General features: G+C 34.9%; 1 protein-coding gene across 2 annotated transcripts in view; it reads left to right on the top strand.

The window, feature by feature from the left end:
* The window catches only part of Lcor (ligand dependent nuclear receptor corepressor), a 130,448-nt gene that overhangs the window by 107,240 nt on the left and 16,439 nt on the right, over positions 1-6,769 (top strand). The gene's annotated exons all lie outside the window — the stretch shown is intronic.

Here is a 6,769-nt window from a genome sequence, read left to right as displayed (position 1 = left end):
TTTGTTTTCCTGTTTAACTCCTTTCCACATAAAGACAGATACCTCAGTTTTTACCCTCAGGCTCTGCCTATACTTTGTAAATCTCCCCCCTCTCCCTCTCCCTCTCCCTCTCCCTCTCTCCTTTCTTTCATTTTAAACTAATCCAAACACTGCTGTAAGATTTGGAGAAGTTGTGTTATAGATTTTAGTTAATTTTGTTGAGCTGAACTTTTTTTTCTTGGCATCCTACATAATATCCCCCTTCTTCACTTTTTCTGGTATTTAGCTGATTTTCATGGTTGTTTAGCACACATTTCAGGACCTTTCAGATCTTGTTTGTATAAGCACTCCTTAAAGAACATTGAAGCTTCGTTTGAGATGGGCACATGAAATTGTTGTAATTAAGTTTGGAAAGTTTATTTTCTACAGATATTGTAAGAATAATTGAGAAGTAAAGCCCATAGAATTAATCTATTATGATCAGATTAAATTACTATTTGTGCAAAGCAAAATTCATACCATTTACACCCTGTATTCTAATCTGCTAAGGAAGGTGTTCAGGCCCTTCTAAATGCTCAATCAAAACCAAAAATCCTTGGCATTTTTGTGTAAAATAAAATCAAGCATGCAGTGTTGGTTAGGTTAAGATTGGTGATTTCAGGTCAATACTAACAGCTTGAGAAGTAGCAGGAGTAGGTCCAGATAGTCCCAAGGCACAAATCCCTGCCTGAAAACTTTGAACCCATTAATTCAATTAGGTAGAAGATAGATTTCACTCAGCAACCTTTGTGTTCAAAGGTTAGGCACACCATTGCTGCTATTAAAATACAGGCACTGCTCATTTTTTGACTTAGGCTGGGTGTGGGTTCCTCTTTTGATTTGGTTATTTTGTGTAGCAATTTAATCAGTGAATGACTAATCCTGTTTCTTCTTTGGCTTTTTAGTCTCAACAGACCAAGAGTTTGGGTTAAGTATAGTATGTGACTGCAATATTTTCTAGCTTAGCTGGAAATTGCAATAAAAATACATCATGAGATGCATGGTTTTTACCTGCAGTTGAAAGAAAAGTTGTATGACGTTTGCTGAAAGCAAAGGGCTAAGGTTATGAAGGAAAACCTCCCCTTGTTCTACACTCAGTTTGTCAGCACACAATTAGGTGTAGCCATGGTGCCTTTTTGCACAAAGCTTGGGATATTCAGTAGCCCCAGATTGCTGCAAAAAGGTCCTTTGAGAAATTCATTTGTGCTTGCTTTTATCCCCTCTCAGAAAGACATCATTAAAGGCCCATTTAAAAATCTGGCCCTCAAAGTTGACCTTTTGTAGTTTTATTCTTCAGAGAGGTTTAATCCTATGTGGTAGTTTTTAGTGATGTATGAGTTGAGTTATGTAAATTTTGTCATTGTAGTATAATGGGAGTGATCATTTTACTAACATAAATATTTTCTATGTGTGTTTCAGTGGATGACAATCGAGCAGCAGAGGAATGGTGTGCCTACCCTTTAATGCTGCAGTTTAAATAAAAGAACTTGTATTGTGTCATTTCAGATTGTAGGCTGAGAGTTGTAAATAGTGAAAATTGAGTACTTCTATTATTTGTTTTGGTTAGAAAGTGGATTTTTAAAAACAAACCAAACTCTAAACTTTCTCAGATTAAAGTCCTGAGACCTGAAGATTGTAATATTCATGTCTGTGAAGCTTTTAAACATTACACTTGAGATCAGTCATGATTTGATATTCAGGTAAATTTTCTTTTCCAAGAAGCTTTTGAATAAGCATATTTTCTCCAAAGGTCGCTTTCTTTTCTCTCTTTCTTTTTTTTTTTTTGGTTTTGTTTTTTTCAGTGTAGATTATTTTTTAAAGCACTAATTGCATTACATTGGTAACTGCAATATAAAATAGCCATTGTTTTGTGAAGCATGGTTGAAATTAGATAGTGGTCCCTTTTAAATTTCATGAGCCTCTCAAAAAAATCTAAAAAAAAAAAAAACAGAAGCTGCTGAATATTTCAAAAGATATATATTTTACCTTATTGTAGGTTTTGTAAAGTTAGTTTGTAATATTCAGGTGCACTTTTAATGTTAAATTTTGTGTTCAGAGTTCCATTATACCATGTATTTCTTGGAGGTGGCTCATCACATGGCTGGCTGTCAGTCTTCATACCACAGCGATCCCCTAATATTTTATTTCTCTTTTGATTTGCCACTATACTGTATGGCACTTTCAGTGTAGATACTCTAGTTTGGAGATGTCCTCATAAATGTGTAATGGAGATTGTTCTATTTGCATGCTTAATTTCTGTTAATCAGAATTTTGCATGGCCCAGACAACAGTTGGCCATTTTTATGGCATGGAAAGTATAGTTCATGATTTTGTCACAGAAGCCTTTTTTTCTTCATATTTTCCAGTAGGTAAATGATGACATTACTCAAATTACATGACATCATTTGAACCAATGGTAGGAAATGACATATTTAAAATAAAGCCTTGCATTTTTAATGAGAGAACATTGACAATGATTCAGTAGATAAGCTATTACACTGTAAAGTCAAAAACACTAAATCCTGTGGAAGGGTAGCTAGATAGTATTTTATCATTAACATCCTTATTTCTGAGACAGCATAGTCAGCGGGCATGACATAATATAGTGTATTATATTACTTTGGTCTGTAGGCTTATAAGTGACTGAATTATATTTGTGATGAGCTATACACTTTTTTTTTTTTTTTCTGCCCCAGAACCATGAAGGACAAGTTCTCTCTTCAGGAAGAAAAATATTTATATTTGTGTATAATACTTTAATATAAGTTTGTTGTTCGGAAGTTTAGATGTTGCTTGGTAAACCTTTGCTGCAGCGGATCATGAATATGAGTAAGGCTTTGTGTGATAGTAGGGTCTATGTGAAGTTACTGTTCAGTTCTGGTGAGCAAGCTCAAAAGTGTAAAGTGTGTATTAGCTTTATTTGGTACACTTTTACTTTACAATATTGAAGTGCTTTAGAACTCTGGTTATCTTATATAAATCATTACCTCAACCAATTGGCATTTCTATTCCCCAGTGATTACCTTACCTATAACATGAACTAAATGGAATCAGATAGCAAAATAATAAGTGGCACAATGCAATGTTTAATTCCCACTTTTCTGGAGAGAACTCTAAATTAGACTAAAAATGACTACCTGTTATGGCCCATATCCTAACTACCTTCTATCATTAGGCAGTACATGGCAACCTTCGAGCTGCTAGTATGTTCTCCGCCTACCCCAAGTAAGCACATGTTGCCAGACCTGGTTCTAAGCCTTTGTAATCCTTTTACATTTCATTCACTAGTAATAGTGAAGCTTAGATTTCTTTGGTTATTGTTATAAAACAAATTGAGTCAGTTCAGTGTCAGAACCTCAAATTATTTTGAGTCATTAAAACAGATACATGGCAAATTAGTGTCACTTTATTTAACAGCTGTTAGATCCTGGATTTCATTTTGAAACACATTTTTTATTCTATAATTCTTTCTTTAACCAAATGCTTGAGATTGTTTTCACATGAATCCCTCTTCTATCCAGGTTACTGTCATTGGTGGTAGAATATGACTATAGGTTGAATTGCCCCACTTAGTATTTTATAGGAGATTAAAAGATACAGGTTAAATTTTGACCTTCATGAAGATGTCACATACTGTTTTTCTTGTTCCCTTTCCATTAGAATTAAGTCTTCATTAATACTGTGGTCAGGCCAGTATTATTAAAAACTTGATGGCTTTAGCCAAATAGTCCCTTTAGGAGACTATTAAGCTATAAAGGTTTCTTTTTTAAAAAAACAAATTGAATTGCTTTCAAAATCTACTTTTAAAAAAAGTATAATTGTGGTACAAGAAACGCAGACCTCCAGACTATTTCATTTTGGATTAATTCTGTCCTTGAGACTTGAATTTGCAAACGTGGTAACTGAAAGGAAAGTCAGAGCATATTCTCTTTTATTCTAACTCTTAACATTTGCCTTTTAAAGAAGCAAACATTAGCCCTATAGCATGACACTGCTGGCTGTGTGCCTTAAGTGTTATGGAGTTTGGGGCTGGGGCCTGGAACCTAGGCTAGGCAAGTATGCAGACTTTAGAGAAAAGGCTAAAGACTAACTGCTCCCCAGCCCTATTAAAGTAAAAATGAGTCTCAAGACAGTGTAGGAAAAATTGATAGGAAAAAATTTCACATTGTTTGAAAATGAGAATTGAGGCTAATTAATGTTTATTTGGCAAACAATAAATATGAGTTAATGTGCAAATATTTGGGAGGTAATTTTAAGGTTTCCAGTTCATTTAGAGCTGTATCCATAAAAAGCTGAAAAGCAAGCACTTTTAGTAAACCATAGACTTATTGGATAGAGCAAATATTCATTATATTTAATCTTTATTGCTTGAATGTGGAAATGAACTCTTTAAGACTCTTTGAACTGTCATTGAACAGGCTCAAGATATTTTCAACACTGGAAATGACCCTACACACATACCAAAAAATAAGTAAATCTAAAGCAGTAAGACATTTGAAGATCCATACCTCTTAAACTTTTTAGATTTGTCTTGAAAAACTTTTATGAACCTCTAACCAGTATTAGTGCAGTCTTGGGTTCCTTGTTCTGCAGAATTGCACCCTTTCTCAGGTATGTCCTGAAAACATAAATTTTAAAATCTCTTTGGAGATTAGATTCTCAGTGGATAGTGTGCAAGGGGTTTGGGGGTTGGGGGGGCGGTGGGAGTAGTTTGACACAGGACACTGACACAGTAGAGCAGGGATTTTTAACATTCAGTAGCCAAATAGAATTTCAGCCTAGAATATTTTTACCCCCACAGAATGAACAAGACTATTCCTATTTGGTAAATAACCAGTGCTACACTCCTAAAAGTCTTTCATACAGGTGACATCTGCTGCTTGGTGGAAGGACATGTGTGTGTGTGCGCACACGCGTGTGTGGGGGGGTGTGTGCACACGCACGCTCACACACACACACATACACATATACATAGCAAACTTTACTGTCATTATGAAGCACTTGTCCAAAATGTTTGAAGTTCTAGAAAAGGGATAATTCAGCACTTTTTCTGTTACAACACTAAAGTCTTAATTTATCTTCGGTCTTAGGTACTGTAAGTTTAGGATGATTATTTAAAAAATAAACATACTACATGATATGGGGTCAGATCACATTTATATAAATCTTATTTTAACAAAAGACAATTTTGTACCTTTCTAGTAATTGCCTCATTTTCCCTATTTCATTTAAGCATTTCGGGCTTAAGAATTTGGAATTTGAAACTAAGGGTAAAATTCCCCAAAATGAAACATGATTTCAAACCATTTTAGAAATCACTACGAAATGGGTAGGGATTCTCTCCCCTTTAAGTCTTCAGGGAATGCGCAGTATTTAGAATCTTTGGCTGAAATTCAAGCCTTTTTACTGTGTAAATTTTTAATATTAATTCACTGACATGCTTTTTACATCAGAGGACTGAAATGGATCTTAATGTTTTTAAGTTGTGGAAGGGTATATTTCTAAAATGAAAGGGGGGGTAATTAACTAGGTTAGTATTACCAGCATAGTTTAAGGAATTTTAGTATGTAATAGCAAAGTGTTTGATTAAAAAGTCTAATCCTATATTGCTAGTCAAAATTAGTTACTACATTCTGATCTAGGAAAGATATAGTCATTGGATATTGATATGCTGTGCTGTCAAAAAATCAGAGGAAGAAACCTTTATCTGACTCCCATGTGTTGCTTGTTCTGATGGAACATATGCTTCAAAGCGCCTGTTGCTGCTTTGAAAAAAAGCATAAACTATACATTGGAGTGTTTCCGTATAAAATTCTTTATAACCTCCACGTTAAACTGTCAGGCATTGGTATTTTATCAGTCCACACTGTTAAAGAAAGCTAATGTTCTTAGAAAATCAACTTGTACACACTGTTTAAAAACCCTCAGGGACAGTTTTCACACTTTTCTCACTCAATTCAGGTACTTTGATGCTATTCTTAAACCTAACAGTGACTTGTATTTTTCTGTTTTGCTTTTATTTCAACGTGCTGGTAGCACATCTTTGATGAATGTCAACTTAAAAACTCAGTTCAGGTATCCAGGTATAACTCAGCCAAACAGATTTTAAAGCTGCATATAACTTTCCAGCACACGGTGCCTCACACTCTTATAGTGGCATTCTGTATATTCAGTTATTACTACTGAGCAGATAACATGGGGGTTCCTGTTAGCAGTGTATTTTTTTTAACGTGCATAAATATATAGCCACCATATACACACACACTTAAACTATATATTTTTAAATGCCACTGGTAACCAGCACAATTAAAACAAAAAGACATTCCTAGCTGCTTCTGTAAACTGTAACAGACGCAGTTGTCCTCCTTGATGTGGCTCTTGCTTCTTCATCATAACTACTACTAAATTCAAGCACTGGTCCTTGGGTGTCTGACCTCTACATTCTAGTTTATGCAATGTCTTCAGAGAATTCTGTGCACTGGCCACTGTGATGGAACCATTGGGCCAGAAGTGCTTTGAGTTTATCAGTAGTGATTCTGCCAAAGTTGGTATTTTAACATTAAGTATGTAAAATGTCAAAAAAAAAATTTAGCAGAGGTCTAGAGCTGCATATCAGCAGACAGTTTTATCTCAGTATATTTTATAGCCTTGAAGACCTCAATGACAAGTTCCTCTGCTGTTGACTTGTCTTTTTAAAAACGTTTGTTTTCTACAGTGTTACCTGTGGTTAACAAAGTAAGTTATCCCTCTG

The sequence above is a fragment of the Nannospalax galili genome, unplaced genomic scaffold (genome assembly GCF_000622305.1).
Source record: "Nannospalax galili isolate Female #2095 unplaced genomic scaffold, S.galili_v1.0 scaffold875, whole genome shotgun sequence".
NCBI classification, from domain to species: Eukaryota; Metazoa; Chordata; class Mammalia; order Rodentia; family Spalacidae; genus Nannospalax; species Nannospalax galili.
This window is presented reverse-complemented; position numbering and strand designations above follow the sequence as displayed.